The 18,911-nt window shown below is 31.0% G+C and overlaps 1 protein-coding gene across 1 annotated transcript in view; it reads left to right on the forward strand.

Annotated features, from left to right (window-relative positions):
* otoa (otoancorin) overlaps positions 1–18,911 on the forward strand; it is a 66,237-nt gene that overhangs the window by 46,861 nt on the left and 465 nt on the right. The window lies entirely within an intron of this gene.

Here is an 18,911-nt window from a genome sequence, read left to right on the forward strand (position 1 = left end):
CGTTTTTTATGACACTTCGAGGTCAAAAAAATTTTTTTGACTTTTTTTGTCCGATTTTGACGCCTTACTATACTATGACGTTTTTTATGACTTTTGGAGGTCAAAAATTTTATTGACTTTTTTTGTCCGATTTTGACGCCTTACTATACTATGACGTTTTTTGTGACTTTTGGAGGTCAAAATTTTTTTTGACTTTTTTTGTCCGATTTTGACGCCTTACTATACTATGACGTTTTTTATGACTTTTGGAGGTCAAAAAAAATTTGGACTTTTTTTGTCCGATTTTGACGCCTTACTATACTATGACGTTTTTTATGACTTTTGGAGGTCAAAAAAAAATTTGACTTTTTTGTCCGATTTTGACGCCTTACTATACTATGACGTTTTTTATGACATTTTGAGGTCAAAAAAAATTTTGACTTTTTTTGTCCGATTTTGACGCCTTACTATACTATGACGTTTTTTATGACTTTTGGAGGTCAAAAATTTTTTTGACTTTTTTTGTCCGATTTTGACGCCTTACTATACTATGACGTTTTTTATGAAATTTCGAGATCAAAAAAAATTGTGACTTTTTTTGTCCGATTTTGACGCCTTACTATACTATGACGTTTTTTATGACATTTCGAGGTCAAAAAAATTTTTGACTTTTTTTGTCCGATTTTGACGCCTTACTATACTATGACGTTTTTTATGACTTTTGGAGGTCAAAAATTTTTTTGACTTTTTTTGTCCGATTTTGACGCCTTACTATACTATGACGTTTTTTATGAAATTTCGAGATCAAAAAAAATTGTGACTTTTTTTGTCCGATTTTGACGCCTTACTATACTATGACGTTTTTTATGACTTTTGGAGGTCAAAAATTTTTTTGACTTTTTTTGTCCGATTTTGACGCCTTACTATACTATGACGTTTTTTATGACTTTTGGAGGTCAAAATTTTTTTTGACTTTTTTTGTCCGATTTTGACGCCTTACTATACTATGACGTTTTTTATGACTTTTGGAGGTCAAAATTTTTTTTGACTTTTTTTGTCCGATTTTGACGCCTTACTATACTATGACGTTTTTTATGAAATTTCGAGATCAAAAAAAATTTTGACTTTTTTTGTCCGATTTTGACGCCTTACTATACTATGACGTTTTTTATGACATTTTGAGGTCAAAAAAAAATTTGACTTTTTTTGTCCGATTTTGACGCCTTACTATACTATGACGTTTTTTATGACTTTTGGAGGTCAAACATTTTTTTGACTTTTTTTGTCCGATTTTGACGCCTTACTATACTATGACGTTTTTTATGAAATTTCAAGATCAAAAAAAATTGTGACTTTTTTTGTCCGATTTTGACGCCTTACTATACTATGACGTTTTTTATGACATTTCGAGGTCAAAAAAATTTTTGACTTTTTTTGTCCGATTTTGACGCCTTACTATACTATGACGTTTTTTATGAAATTTCGAGATCAAAAAAAATTGTGACTTTTTTTGTCCGATTTTGACGCCTTACTATACTATGACGTTTTTTATGACATTTCGAGGTCAAAAAATTTTTTGACTTTTTTTGTCCGATTTTGACGCCTTACTATACTATGACGTTTTTTATGACATTTTGAGGTCAAAAAAAATTTTGACTTTTTTTGTCCGATTTTGACGCCTTACTATACTATGACGTTTTTTATGACATTTTGAGGTCAAAAATTTTATTGACTTTTTTTGTCCGATTTTGACGCCTTACTATACTATGACGTTTTTTATGACTTTTGGAGGTCAAAAATTTTATTGACTTTTTTTGTCCGATTTTGACGCCTTACTATACTATGACGTTTTTTATGACTTTTGGAGGTCAAAATTTTTTTTGACTTTTTTTGTCCGATTTTGACGCCTTACTATACTATGACGTTTTTTATGACACTTCGAGGTCAAAAAAATTTTTTTGACTTTTTTTGTCCGATTTTGACGCCTTACTATACTATGACGTTTTTTATGACTTTTGGAGGTCAAAAATTTTATTGACTTTTTTTGTCCGATTTTGACGCCTTACTATACTATGACGTTTTTTGTGACTTTTGGAGGTCAAAATTTTTTTTGACTTTTTTTGTCCGATTTTGACGCCTTACTATACTATGACGTTTTTTATGACTTTTGGAGGTCAAAAAAAATTTGGACTTTTTTTGTCCGATTTTGACGCCTTACTATACTATGACGTTTTTTATGACTTTTGGAGGTCAAAAAAAAATTTGACTTTTTTGTCCGATTTTGACGCCTTACTATACTATGACGTTTTTTATGACATTTTGAGGTCAAAAAAAATTTTGACTTTTTTTGTCCGATTTTGACGCCTTACTATACTATGACGTTTTTTATGACTTTTGGAGGTCAAAAATTTTTTTGACTTTTTTTGTCCGATTTTGACGCCTTACTATACTATGACGTTTTTTATGAAATTTCGAGATCAAAAAAAATTGTGACTTTTTTTGTCCGATTTTGACGCCTTACTATACTATGACGTTTTTTATGACATTTCGAGGTCAAAAAAATTTTTGACTTTTTTTGTCCGATTTTGACGCCTTACTATACTATGACGTTTTTTATGACTTTTGGAGGTCAAAAATTTTTTTGACTTTTTTTGTCCGATTTTGACGCCTTACTATACTATGACGTTTTTTATGAAATTTCGAGATCAAAAAAAATTGTGACTTTTTTTGTCCGATTTTGACGCCTTACTATACTATGACGTTTTTTATGACTTTTGGAGGTCAAAAATTTTTTTGACTTTTTTTGTCCGATTTTGACGCCTTACTATACTATGACGTTTTTTATGACTTTTGGAGGTCAAAATTTTTTTTGACTTTTTTTGTCCGATTTTGACGCCTTACTATACTATGACGTTTTTTATGACTTTTGGAGGTCAAAATTTTTTTTGACTTTTTTTGTCCGATTTTGACGCCTTACTATACTATGACGTTTTTTATGAAATTTCGAGATCAAAAAAAATTTTGACTTTTTTTGTCCGATTTTGACGCCTTACTATACTATGACGTTTTTTATGACATTTTGAGGTCAAAAAAAAATTTGACTTTTTTTGTCCGATTTTGACGCCTTACTATACTATGACGTTTTTTATGACTTTTGGAGGTCAAACATTTTTTTGACTTTTTTTGTCCGATTTTGACGCCTTACTATACTATGACGTTTTTTATGAAATTTCAAGATCAAAAAAAATTGTGACTTTTTTTGTCCGATTTTGACGCCTTACTATACTATGACGTTTTTTATGACATTTCGAGGTCAAAAAAATTTTTGACTTTTTTTGTCCGATTTTGACGCCTTACTATACTATGACGTTTTTTATGAAATTTCGAGATCAAAAAAAATTGTGACTTTTTTTGTCCGATTTTGACGCCTTACTATACTATGACGTTTTTTATGACATTTCGAGGTCAAAAAATTTTTTGACTTTTTTTGTCCGATTTTGACGCCTTACTATACTATGACGTTTTTTATGACATTTTGAGGTCAAAAAAAATTTTGACTTTTTTTGTCCGATTTTGACGCCTTACTATACTATGACGTTTTTTATGACTTTTGGAGGTCAAAAAAATTTTTGACTTTTTTTGTCCGATTTTGACGCCTTACTATACTATGACGTTTTTTATGACTTTTGGAGGTCAAAAATTTTATTGACTTTTTTTGTCCGATTTTGACGCCTTACTATACTATGACGTTTTTTATGACTTTTGGAGGTCAAAAATTTTTTTGACTTTTTTTGTCCGATTTTGACGCCTTACTATACTATGACGTTTTTTATGAAATTTCGAGATCAAAAAAAATTTTGACTTTTTTTGTCCGATTTTGACGCCTTACTATACTATGACGTTTTTTATGACATTTGGAGGTCAAAAATTTTTTTGACTTTTTTTGTCCGATTTTGACGCCTTACTATACTATGACGTTTTTTATGAAATTTCGAGATCAAAAAAAATTTTGACTTTTTTTGTCCGATTTTGACGCCTTACTATACTATGACGTTTTTTATGACATTTTGAGGTCAAAAAAAATTTTGACATTTTTTGTCCGATTTTGACGCCTTACTATACTATGACGTTTTTTATGACTTTTGGAGGTCAAAAATTTTATTGACTTTTTTTGTCCGATTTTGACGCCTTACTATACTATGACGTTTTTTATGACTTTTGGAGGTCAAAAATTTTTTTGACTTTTTTTGTCCGATTTTGACGCCTTACTATACTATGACGTTTTTTATGACTTTTGGAGGTCAAAAATTTTTTTGACTTTTTTTGTCCGATTTTGACGCCTTACTATACTATGACGTTTTTTATGAAATTTCGAGATCAAAAAAAATTTTGACTTTTTTTGTCCGATTTTGACGCCTTACTATACTATGACGTTTTTTATGACATTTGGAGGTCAAAAATTTTTTTGACTTTTTTTGTCCGATTTTGACGCCTTACTATACTATGACGTTTTTTATGACTTTTGGAGGTCAAAAAAAATTTGGACTTTTTTTGTCCGATTTTGACGCCTTACTATACTATGACGTTTTTTATGACTTTTGGAGGTCAAAAATTTTATTGACTTTTTTTGTCCGATTTTGACGCCTTACTATACTATGACGTTTTTTATGACTTTTGGAGGTCAAAATTTTTTTTGACTTTTTTTGTCCGATTTTGACGCCTTACTATACTATGACGGTTTTTTATGAAATTTCGAGATCAAAAAAAATTTTGACTTTTTTTGTCCGATTTTGACGCCTTACTATACTATGACGTTTTTTATGACATTTTGAGGTCAAAATTTTTTTTGACTTTTTTTGTCCGATTTTGACGCCTTACTATACTATGACGTTTTTTGTGACTTTTGGAGGTCAAAAAAATTTTTTGACTTTTTTTGTCCGATTTTGACGCCTTACTATACTATGACGTTTTTTATGACTTTTGGAGGTCAAAAAAAATTTTGACTTTTTTTGTCCGATTTTGACGCCTTACTATACTATGACGTTTTTTATGACTTTTGGAGGTCAAAAATTTTATTGACTTTTTTTGTCCGATTTTGACGCCTTACTATACTATGACGTTTTTTATGACTTTTGGAGGTCAAAATTTTTTTTGACTTTTTTTGTCCGATTTTGACGCCTTACTATACTATGACGTTTTTTATGACACTTCGAGGTCAAAAAAATTTTTTTGACTTTTTTTGTCCGATTTTGACGCCTTACTATACTATGACGTTTTTTATGACTTTTGGAGGTCAAAAATTTTATTGACTTTTTTTGTCCGATTTTGACGCCTTACTATACTATGACGTTTTTTGTGACTTTTGGAGGTCAAAATTTTTTTTGACTTTTTTTGTCCGATTTTGACGCCTTACTATACTATGACGTTTTTTATGACTTTTGGAGGTCAAAAAAAATTTGGACTTTTTTTGTCCGATTTTGACGCCTTACTATACTATGACGTTTTTTATGACTTTTGGAGGTCAAAAAAAAATTAGACTTTTTTGTCCGATTTTGACGCCTTACTATACTATGACGTTTTTTATGACATTTTGAGGTCAAAAAAAATTTTGACTTTTTTTGTCCGATTTTGACGCCTTACTATACTATGACGTTTTTTATGACTTTTGGAGGTCAAAAATTTTTTTGACTTTTTTTGTCCGATTTTGACGCCTTACTATACTATGACGTTTTTTATGAAATTTCGAGATCAAAAAAAATTGTGACTTTTTTTGTCCGATTTTGACGCCTTACTATACTATGACGTTTTTTATGACATTTCGAGGTCAAAAAAATTTTTGACTTTTTTTGTCCGATTTTGACGCCTTACTATACTATGACGTTTTTTATGACTTTTGGAGGTCAAAAATTTTTTTGACTTTTTTTGTCCGATTTTGACGCCTTACTATACTATGACGTTTTTTATGAAATTTCGAGATCAAAAAAAATTGTGACTTTTTTTGTCCGATTTTGACGCCTTACTATACTATGACGTTTTTTATGACTTTTGGAGGTCAAAAATTTTTTTGACTTTTTTTGTCCGATTTTGACGCCTTACTATACTATGACGTTTTTTATGACTTTTGGAGGTCAAAATTTTTTTTGACTTTTTTTGTCCGATTTTGACGCCTTACTATACTATGACGTTTTTTATGACTTTTGGAGGTCAAAATTTTTTTTGACTTTTTTTGTCCGATTTTGACGCCTTACTATACTATGACGTTTTTTATGAAATTTCGAGATCAAAAAAAATTTTGACTTTTTTTGTCCGATTTTGACGCCTTACTATACTATGACGTTTTTTATGACATTTTGAGGTCAAAAAAAAATTTGACTTTTTTTGTCCGATTTTGACGCCTTACTATACTATGACGTTTTTTATGACTTTTGGAGGTCAAACATTTTTTTGACTTTTTTTGTCCGATTTTGACGCCTTACTATACTATGACGTTTTTTATGAAATTTCAAGATCAAAAAAAATTGTGACTTTTTTTGTCCGATTTTGACGCCTTACTATACTATGACGTTTTTTATGACATTTCGAGGTCAAAAAAATTTTTGACTTTTTTTGTCCGATTTTGACGCCTTACTATACTATGACGTTTTTTATGACTTTTGGAGGTCAAAAAAAAATTTGACTTTTTTTGTCCTATTTTGACGCCTTACTATACTATGACGTTTTTTATGACTTTTGGAGGTCAAAAAAAAATTTGACTTTTTTTGTCCGATTTTGACGCCTTACTATACTATGACGTTTTTTATGACATTTTGAGGTCAAAAAAAATTTTGACTTTTTTTGTCCGATTTTGACGCCTTACTATACTATGACGTTTTTTATGACTTTTGGAGGTCAAAAAAATTTTTGACTTTTTTTGTCCGATTTTGACGCCTTACTATACTATGACGTTTTTTATGACTTTTGGAGGTCAAAAATTTTATTGACTTTTTTTGTCCGATTTTGACGCCTTACTATACTATGACGTTTTTTATGACTTTTGGAGGTCAAAATTTTTTTTGACTTTTTTTGTCCGATTTTGACGCCTTACTATACTATGACGTTTTTTATGACACTTCGAGGTCAAAAAAATTTTTTTGACTTTTTTTGTCCGATTTTGACGCCTTACTATACTATGACGTTTTTTATGACTTTTGGAGGTCAAAAATTTTATTGACTTTTTTTGTCCGATTTTGACGCCTTACTATACTATGACGTTTTTTGTGACTTTTGGAGGTCAAAATTTTTTTTGACTTTTTTTGTCCGATTTTGACGCCTTACTATACTATGACGTTTTTAATGACATTTTGAGGTCAAAAAAAATTTTGACTTTTTTTGTCCGATTTTGACGCCTTACTATACTATGACGTTTTTTATGACTTTTGGAGGTCAAAAAAAATTTTGACTTTTTTTGTCCGATTTTGACGCCTTACTATACTATGACGTTTTTTATGACTTTTGGAGGTCAAAAATTTTTTTGACTTTTTTTGTCCGATTTTGACGCCTTACTATACTATGACGTTTTTTATGAAATTTCGAGATCAAAAAAAATTTTGACTTTTTTTGTCCGATTTTGACGCCTTACTATACTATGACGTTTTTTATGACATTTTGAGGTCAAAAAAAAATTTGACATTTTTTGTCCGATTTTGACGCCTTACTATACTATGACGTTTTTTATGACTTTTGGAGGTCAAAATTTTTTTTGACTTTTTTTGTCCGATTTTGACGCCTTACTATACTATGACGTTTTTTATGACTTTTGGAGGTCAAAATTTTTTTTGACTTTTTTTGTCCGATTTTGACGCCTTACTATACTATGACGTTTTTTATGACATTTCGAGATCAAAAAAATTTTTGACTTTTTTTGTCCGATTTTGACGCCTTACTATACTATGACGTTTTTTATGACATTTTGAGGTCAAAAAAATTTTTGACTTTTTTTGTCCGATTTTGACGCCTTACTATACTATGACGTTTTTTATGACTTTTGGAGGTCAAAAATTTTATTGACTTTTTTTGTCCGATTTTGACGCCTTACTATACTATGACGCTTTTTATGACTTTTGGAGGTCAAAATTTTTTTTGACTTTTTTTGTCCGATTTTGACGCCTTACTATACGATGACGTTTTTTATGAAATTTCGAGATCAAAAAAAATTTTGACTTTTTTTGTCCGATTTTGACGCCTTACTATACTATGACGTTTTTTATGAAATTTCGAGATCAAAAAAAATTTTGACTTTTTTTTGTCCGATTTTGACGCCTTACTATACTATGACGTTTTTTATGACATTTGGAGGTCAAAAATTTTTTTGACTTTTTTTGTCCGATTTTGACGCCTTACTATACTATGACGTTTTTTATGACATTTGGAGGTCAAAAATTTTTTTGACTTTTTTTGTCCGATTTTGACGCCTTACTATACTATGACGTTTTTTATGACTTTTGGAGGTCAAAAAAAATTTTGACTTTTTTTGTCCGATTTTGACGCCTTACTATACTATGACGTTTTTTATGACTTTTGGAGGTCAAAAATTTTATTGACTTTTTTTGTCCGATTTTGACGCCTTACTATACTATGACGTTTTTTATGACTTTTGGAGGTCAAAAATTTTTTTGACTTTTTTTGTCCGATTTTGACGCCTTACTATACTATGACGTTTTTTATGACATTTGGAGGTCAAAAAAAATTTTGACTTTTTTTGTCCGATTTTGACGCCTTACTATACTATGACGTTTTTTATGAAATTTCGAGGTCAAAAAAAATTTTGACTTTTTTTGTCCGATTTTGACGCCTTACTATACTATGACGTTTTTTATGAAATTTCGAGATCAAAAAAAATTGTGACTTTTTTTGTCCGATTTTGACGCCTTACTATACTATGACGTTTTTTATGACTTTTGGAGGTCAAAAAAAATTTTGACTTTTTTTGTCCGATTTTGACGCCTTACTATACTATGACGTTTTTTATGACTTTTGGAGGTCAAAAATTTTATTGACTTTTTTTGTCCGATTTTGACGCCTTACTATACTATGACGTTTTTTATGACTTTTGGAGGTCAAAATTTTTTTTGACTTTTTTTGTCCGATTTTGACGCCTTACTATACTATGACTTTTTTTATGAAATTTCGAGATCAAAAAAAATTTTGACTTTTTTTGTCCGATTTTGTCGCCTTACTATACTATGACGTTTTTTATGACATTTTGAGGTCAAAAAAATTTTGACTTTTTTTGTCCGATTTTGACGCCTTACTATACTATGAAGTTTTTTATGACTTTTGGAGGTCAAAAAAAATTTTGACTTTTTTTGTCCGATTTTGACGCCTTACTATACTATGACGTTTTTTATGACACTTCGAGGTCAAAAAAAAATTTGACTTTTTTTGTCCGATTTTGACGCCTTACTATACTATGACGTTTTTTATGACTTTTGGAGGTCAAAAATTTTTTTGACTTTTTTGTCCGATTTTGACGCCTTACTATACTATGACGTTTTTTATGAAATTTCGAGATCAAAAAAATTTTTGACTTTTTTTGTCCGATTTTGACGCCTTACTATACTATGACGTTTTTTATGACATTTTGAGGTCAAAAAAATTTTTGACTTTTTTTGTCCGATTTTGACGCCTTACTATACTATGACGTTTTTTATGACTTTTTGAGGTCAAAAAAAATTTTGACTTTTTTTGTCCGATTTTGACGCCTTACTATACTATGACGTTTTTTATGACTTTTGGAGGTCAAAAATTTTTTTGACTTTTTTTGTCCGATTTTGACGCCTTACTATACTATGACGTTTTTTATGAAATTTCTAGATCAAAAAAAATTGTGACTTTTTTTGTCCGATTTTGACGCCTTACTATACTATGACGTTTTTTATGACTTTTGGAGGTCAAAAATTTTTTTGACTTTTTTTGTCCGATTTTGACGCCTTACTATACTATGACGTTTTTTATGACTTTTGGAGGTCAAAAATTTTTTTGACTTTTTTTGTCCGATTTTGACGCCTTACTATACTATGACGTTTTTTATGACTTTTGGAGGTCAAAATTTTTTTTGACTTTTTTTGTCCGATTTTGACGCCTTACTATACTATGACGTTTTTTATGAAATTTCGAGATCAAAAAAATTTTTGACTTTTTTTGTCCGATTTTGACGCCTTACTATACTATGACGTTTTTTATGACATTTTGAGGTCAAAGAAAAATTTTGACTTTTTTTGTCCGATTTTGACGCCTTACTATACTATGACGTTTTTTATGAAATTTCGAGGTCAAAAAAATTTTGACTTTTTTTGTCCGATTTTGACGCCTTACTATACTATGACGTTTTTTATGACTTTTGGAGGTCAAAAAAAATTTGGACTTTTTTTGTCCGATTTTGACGCCTTACTATACTATGACGTTTTTTATGACTTTTGGAGGTCAAAAAAAAATTTGACTTTTTTTGTCCGATTTTGACGCCTTACTATACTATGACGTTTTTTATGACTTTTGGAGGTCAAAAAAAAATTTGACTTTTTTTGTCCGATTTTGACGCCTTACTATACTATGACGTTTTTTATGACATTTTGAGGTCAAAAAAAATTTTGACTTTTTTTGTCCGATTTTGACGCCTTACTATACTATGACGTTTTTAATGACATTTTGAGGTCAAAAAAAATTTTGACTTTTTTTGTCCGATTTTGACGCCTTACTATACTATGACGTTTTTTATGACTTTTGGAGGTCAAAAAAAATTTTGACTTTTTTTGTCCGATTTTGACGCCTTACTATACTATGACGTTTTTTATGACTTTTGGAGGTCAAAAATTTTTTTGACTTTTTTTGTCCGATTTTGACGCCTTACTATACTATGACGTTTTTTATGAAATTTCGAGATCAAAAAAAATTTTGACTTTTTTTGTCCGATTTTGACGCCTTACTATACTATGACGTTTTTTATGACATTTTGAGGTCAAAAAAAAATTTGACATTTTTTGTCCGATTTTGACGCCTTACTATACTATGACGTTTTTTATGACTTTTGGAGGTCAAAAATTTTATTGACTTTTTTTGTCCGATTTTGACGCCTTACTATACTATGACGTTTTTTATGACTTTTGGAGGTCAAAATTTTTTTTGACTTTTTTTGTCCGATTTTGACGCCTTACTATACTATGACTTTTTTTATGAAATTTCGAGATCAAAAAAAATTTTGACTTTTTTTGTCCGATTTTGTCGCCTTACTATACTATGACGTTTTTTATGACATTTTGAGGTCAAAAAAATTTTGACTTTTTTTGTCCGATTTTGACGCCTTACTATACTATGAAGTTTTTTATGACTTTTGGAGGTCAAAAAAAATTTTGACTTTTTTTGTCCGATTTTGACGCCTTACTATACTATGACGTTTTTTATGACACTTCGAGGTCAAAAAAAAATTTGACTTTTTTTGTCCGATTTTGACGCCTTACTATACTATGACGTTTTTTATGACTTTTGGAGGTCAAAAATTTTTTTGACTTTTTTGTCCGATTTTGACGCCTTACTATACTATGACGTTTTTTATGAAATTTCGAGATCAAAAAAATTTTTGACTTTTTTTGTCCGATTTTGACGCCTTACTATACTATGACGTTTTTTATGACATTTTGAGGTCAAAAAAATTTTTGACTTTTTTTGTCCGATTTTGACGCCTTACTATACTATGACGTTTTTTATGACTTTTTGAGGTCAAAAAAAATTTTGACTTTTTTTGTCCGATTTTGACGCCTTACTATACTATGACGTTTTTTATGACTTTTGGAGGTCAAAAATTTTTTTGACTTTTTTTGTCCGATTTTGACGCCTTACTATACTATGACGTTTTTTATGAAATTTCTAGATCAAAAAAAATTGTGACTTTTTTTGTCCGATTTTGACGCCTTACTATACTATGACGTTTTTTATGACTTTTGGAGGTCAAAAATTTTTTTGACTTTTTTTGTCCGATTTTGACGCCTTACTATACTATGACGTTTTTTATGACTTTTGGAGGTCAAAAATTTTTTTGACTTTTTTTGTCCGATTTTGACGCCTTACTATACTATGACGTTTTTTATGACTTTTGGAGGTCAAAATTTTTTTTGACTTTTTTTGTCCGATTTTGACGCCTTACTATACTATGACGTTTTTTATGAAATTTCGAGATCAAAAAAATTTTTGACTTTTTTTGTCCGATTTTGACGCCTTACTATACTATGACGTTTTTTATGACATTTTGAGGTCAAAGAAAAATTTTGACTTTTTTTGTCCGATTTTGACGCCTTACTATACTATGACGTTTTTTATGAAATTTCGAGGTCAAAAAAATTTTGACTTTTTTTGTCCGATTTTGACGCCTTACTATACTATGACGTTTTTTATGACTTTTGGAGGTCAAAAAAAATTTGGACTTTTTTTGTCCGATTTTGACGCCTTACTATACTATGACGTTTTTTATGACTTTTGGAGGTCAAAAAAAAATTTGACTTTTTTTGTCCGATTTTGACGCCTTACTATACTATGACGTTTTTTATGACTTTTGGAGGTCAAAAAAAAATTTGACTTTTTTTGTCCGATTTTGACGCCTTACTATACTATGACGTTTTTTATGACATTTTGAGGTCAAAAAAAATTTTGACTTTTTTTGTCCGATTTTGACGCCTTACTATACTATGACGTTTTTAATGACATTTTGAGGTCAAAAAAAATTTTGACTTTTTTTGTCCGATTTTGACGCCTTACTATACTATGACGTTTTTTATGACTTTTGGAGGTCAAAAAAAATTTTGACTTTTTTTGTCCGATTTTGACGCCTTACTATACTATGACGTTTTTTATGACTTTTGGAGGTCAAAAATTTTTTTGACTTTTTTTGTCCGATTTTGACGCCTTACTATACTATGACGTTTTTTATGAAATTTCGAGATCAAAAAAAATTTTGACTTTTTTTGTCCGATTTTGACGCCTTACTATACTATGACGTTTTTTATGACATTTTGAGGTCAAAAAAAAATTTGACATTTTTTGTCCGATTTTGACGCCTTACTATACTATGACGTTTTTTATGACTTTTGGAGGTCAAAATTTTTTTTGACTTTTTTTGTCCGATTTTGACGCCTTACTATACTATGACGTTTTTTATGACTTTTGGAGGTCAAAATTTTTTTTGACTTTTTTTGTCCGATTTTGACACCTTACTATACTATGACGTTTTTTATGACATTTCGAGATCAAAAAAATTTTTGACTTTTTTTGTCCGATTTTGACGCCTTACTATACTATGACGTTTTTTATGACATTTTGAGGTCAAAAAAATTTTTGACTTTTTTTGTCCGATTTTGACGCCTTACTATACTATGACGTTTTTTATGACTTTTGGAGGTCAAAAATTTTATTGACTTTTTTTGTCCGATTTTGACGCCTTACTATACTATGACGTTTTTTATGACTTTTGGAGGTCAAAATTTTTTTTGACTTTTTTTGTCCGATTTTGACGCCTTACTATACTATGACGTTTTTTATGACATTTTGAGGTCAAAAAAATTTTTGACTTTTTTTGTCCGATATTGTCGCCTTACTATACTATGACGTTTTTTATGACATTTCGAGGTCAAAAAAAATTTGACTTTTTTTGTCCGATTTTGACGCCTTACTATACTATGACGTTTTTTATGACTTTTGGAGGTCAAAAATTTTTTTGACTTTTTTTGTCCGATTTTGACGCCTTACTATACTATGACGTTTTTTATAAAATTTTGAGGTCAAAAATTTTTTTGACTTTTTTTGGCCGATCTTGACGCCTTACTATACTATGACGTTTTTTATAAAATTTTGAGGTCAAAAAAATTTTTGACTTTTTTTGGCCGATTTTGACGCCTTACTATACTATGATGAATTTTATAAAATTTTCAGGTCAAAAATTTTTTTAACTTTTTTTGTCCGATTTTGACGCCTTACTATACTATGACGTTTTTTATGACTTTTGGAGGTCAAAAATTTTTTTGACTTTTTTTGTCCGATTTTGACGCCTTACTATACTATGACGTTTTTATGACTTTTGGAGGTCAAAAATTTTTTTGACTTTTTTTGTCCGATTTTGACGCCTTACTATACTATGACGTTTTTTATGACTTTTGGAGGTCAAAATTTTTTTTGACTTTTTTTGTCCGATTTTGACGCCTTACTATACTATGACGTTTTTTATGACATTTTGAAGTTAAAAAAAATTTGACTTTTTTTGGCCGATTTTGACGCCTTACTATACTATGACGTTTTTTATGAAATTTCGAGATCAAAAAAAATTTTGACTTTTTTTGTCCGATTTTGACGCCTTACTATACTATGACGTTTTTTATGAAATTTCGAGATCAAAAAAAATTTTGACTTTTTTTGTCCGATTTTGACGCCTTACTATACTATGACGTTTTTTATGACATTTCAAGGTCAAAAAAAAATTTGACTTTTTTTGTCCGATTTTGACGCATTACTATACTATGACGTTTTTTATGAAATTTCGAGATCAAAAAAAATTTTGACTTTTTTTGTCCGATTTTGACGCCTTACTATACTATGACGTTTTTTATGACATTTTGAGGTCAAAAAAAAATTTGACTTTTTTTGTCCGATTTTGACGCCTTACTATACTATGACGTTTTTTATGACTTTTGGAGGTCAAAAATTTTTTTTGACTTTTTTTGTCCGATTTTGACGCCTTACTATACTATGACGTTTTTTATGACATTTCGAGGTCAAAAAAAAATTTGACTTTTTTTGTCCGATTTTGACGCCTTACTATACTATGACGTTTTTTATGACATTTTGAGGTCAAAAAAAATTTTGACTTTTTTTGCCCGAAAAAAACGCCATACTATACTATGATGTTTTTTATGACATTTTGAGGTCAAAAAATGTTTTGACTTTTTTTGGCCGAAAAAAACGCCATACTATGACGTTTTTTTTGACATTTTGAGGTGAAAAAAAATTTTGACTTTTTTTTGCCCGAAAAAAACGCCATACTATACTGTGACGTTTTTTATGACATTTTGAGGTCAAAAATTTTTTTGACTTTTTTTGTCCGATTTTGACGCCTTACTATACTATGACGTTTTTTATGACTTTTGGAGGTCAAAAATTTTTTTGACTTTTTTTGGCCGATTTTGACGCCTTACTATACTATGACGTTTTTTATAAAATTTTGAGGTCAAAAAAATTTTTGACTTTTTTTGTCCGATTTTGACGCCTTACTATACTATGACATTTTTTATAAAATTTTGAGGTCAAAAAGATTTTTGACTTTTTTTGTCCGATTTTGACGCCTTACTATACTATGACGTTTTTTATGACTTTTGGAGGTCAAAAATTTTTTTGACTTTTTTTGTCCGATTTTGACGCCTTACTATACTATGACGTTTTTTATAAAATTTTGAGGTCAAAAATTTTTTTGACTTTTTTTGGCCGATCTTGACGCCTTACTATACTATGACGTTTTTTATAAAATTTTGAGGTCAAAAAAATTTTTGACTTTTTTTGGCCGATTTTGACGCCTTACTATACTATGATGAATTTTATAAAATTTTCAGGTCAAAAATTTTTTTAACTTTTTTTGTCCGATTTTGACGCCTTACTATACTATGACATTTTTTATAAAATTTTGAGGTCAAAAAAATTTTTGACTTTTTTTGTCCGATTTTGACGCCTTACTATACTATGACGTTTTTTATGACTTTTGGAGGTCAAAAATTTTTTTGACTTTTTTTGTCCGATTTTGACGCCTTACTATACTATGACGTTTTTCATGACTTTTGGAGGTCAAAAAAAAATTTGACTTTTTTTGTCCGATTTCGACGCCTTACTATACTATGACGTTTTTTATAAAATTTTGAGGTCAAAAAAATTTTTGACTTTTTTTGGCCGATTTTGACGCCTTACTATACTATGATGTTTTTTATAAAATTTTGAGGTCAAAAAAATTTTTGACTTTTTTTGGCCGATCTTGACGCCTTACTATACTATGACGTTTTTTATGACATTTTGAGGTCAAAAAATTTTTTGACTTTTTTTGGCCGATCTTGACGCCTTACTATACTATGACGTTTTTTATGACATTTTGAGGTAAAAAAATTTTTTGACTTTTTTTGGCCGATTTTGACGCTTTACTATAGTATGACGTGTTTTATGACATTTTGAGGTCAAAAAAAATGTTGACTTTTTTTGTCCGATTTTGACGCCTTACTATACTATGACGTTTTTTATGACATTTTGAGGTCAAAAAAATTTTTGACTTTTTTTGTCCGATTTTAACGCCTTACTATACTATGACGTTTTTTATGACATTTTGAGATCAAAAATTTTTTTTGACTTTTTTTGTCCGATTTTGACGCCTTACTATACTATGACGTTTTTTGACTTTTGGAGGTCAAAATTTTTTTTGACTTTTTCTGTCCGATTTTGACGCCTTACTATACTATGACGTTTTTCATAACTTTTGGAGGTCAAAAAAAATTTTGACTTTTTTGTCCGATTTTGACGCCTTACTATACTATGACGTTTTCTATGACATTTTGAGGTCAAAAAAAATTTTGACTTTTTTTGGCGTTTTTTGACATTTTGAGGTCAAAAAACTTTTTCACTTTTTTAGTCCGATTTTGACGCCTTACTATACTATGACGTTTTTTATGACATTTTGAGGTCAAAAAAAATTTTGACTTTTTTTGGCCGATTTTGACGCCTTACTATATTTTCAATTCAATTCAATTTTATTTTTTAGCACCTTCCACAATCAAAATTGTCTCAAAGAGTTTTACAGAGACCCAGAGCCTTACCCCAGAGCAAGCATTAAAGGCGACAGTGGCAAGGAAAAACTCCCTTTTAACAGGAAGAAACCTTGAGCAGAACCTGGCTCAGATGGGGGACCCTCCTGCCGTTGGCCGGGCTGGGTGAAAGGAGGAAAAGGAGGAATATAGGAGGAGAAGGACATGCAGCATAATAAAAACAATGGACAATGTTAGAGGGTCAGCATTTACATTACAGTTAGTGGATAATGTGTGCTCAGCAGATTACAGTTATGATAGGAAACAGCACAGAGACAAAAAGCTGTCATGACTGGTAATTATTTACAGTCTGCAAAGAATATTAATCTAATATTTATCTGTAGCAGAATGGAACATTAAACGTGTTAGAAATGGATCATTGTAAACAATAAACAGCAGCAGGTGGGTGGAGCCAGGACCATAGAACATGCAGCTCTGGAGCCAGAGATACCTGCAGAAAGGTACAGAGAAAGAGAGACCAGAGAGAAACAAGCACAGGACTATGGGACAGAGAGGACACAGAGTTAATGACACGTAATAAAGGCTAAAAAATTTGAGAGTGGGTCTGAGGAGAGAAAGAGAAAGAAGAATAAGTGCGCAGTAGATCATGGGATGTCCCCCAGCAGCCTAGGCCTATAGCAGCATAACTAAGGGATGGTTCAGTTGCCTGAGCCAGCCCTACTAAGAGCTATATCCTTAACTGTAACAGTGTCTATAGAGATAATTGTGACTAGTTTAGTCATAATAACTAGGACTGTAACTACAACTAATTATAAGCTTTGTTGAACAAAAAGGTTTTAATCTTAATTTTAAAATTAGAGAGGGTGTCTGCTTTCCAAACCCAAACTGGCAGTTGGTTCCATGGGGGGGGGCGGGGGGGGGGGGGGGGGCGCTGATAGCTAAAGGCTCGGCCTCCCATTCTACTTTTAGAGATTCTGGGAACCATAAGCAAACCTGCATTCTGGGAACGAAACAATCTGTTGGGATAATATGGTACTATCAGCTCTTTGAGATATGACCATTTTTATGACATTTTGAGGCCATTCTAAAATATAATAAAAAGCCTTACTATGATGTTTTTTGGCACATTTTGAGGCCATACTATTTCATTTACTATCAACAATAATGTAAAAAATATGTACAAAATGAATTACTAATTTATTTTTTTATTTATATATGTTTATTATATAAATATGCCTTTATTTACTCCACATAAAAAATCAGCTTTCAGCTTTTTTCTTTTAAACAAATTTTAAACAAACAAACAATTCTCAAGTGCCTGTGCAGGTTGTTTGTGGAGCCAGCTCTATATGAAATTCTTTTCTTGCAGACTCTACACTCTGCCTTTGTATTATCAATATAATTGAAATGGTTCCAGATTTTGCTTCTTTTCCTGGTGTCACTCATTTTCTTAACTATACCTTTCTAATGCGTCGATGTCTTTTCTTGTAGCCCCGGGCTCTCTATCTCTCTGCCCCTCCAGCTCTCCTGTTCATGTGCTACTGCTGCTGCGCGTGTAACTACCGCCCCACCCCCCTCTACTCAGCGCAAACACAGGCCGCAAACACATATTGATCTATCACGTGCGGCTTGAAGAAAAAAGCGAAGCCCATGCACGCTATGCACATCGGGTGAGGGTCCCTGCCTGAGATGGTCGCACCGCATGACGCGGAACATGGTCGGGATACAACCTCCTTAGCCTTCGGCTCCGACCCTTTGGCGGGGTTTGCGACCATAGACATGCTGCGTTCGGCAACATACTCCTTGACGCCTGAGAACTGTTAAGCAGCTAGCCAAAATCCTGGAACACGTTGAGGGAGCAAAGTAGTTCTCACGGGAAGAAAGTGAGAATGATTTAGGAGGGGGCGGGTCTCCGAGCACGGCTCGACCAGTCTGTCACAGACAAATGTGATGTAATTGAAGCTTCCGTAGTTGGTCACGCCAAGGCGATTCCCATTGTGAAACACGGAGCGAAGTTAGAAAAAGAACCAAAACTGTTCTTACTTCAGTAGAAAATTGTACTTCATCGTTCACAATAAGAGGTAGTTAAGGAAAAATATTTTTTACAATGGGTCTCCTAGA

Source organism: Toxotes jaculatrix, chromosome 8 (genome assembly GCF_017976425.1).
Source record: "Toxotes jaculatrix isolate fToxJac2 chromosome 8, fToxJac2.pri, whole genome shotgun sequence".
NCBI lineage: Eukaryota > Metazoa > Chordata > Actinopteri > Toxotidae > Toxotes > Toxotes jaculatrix.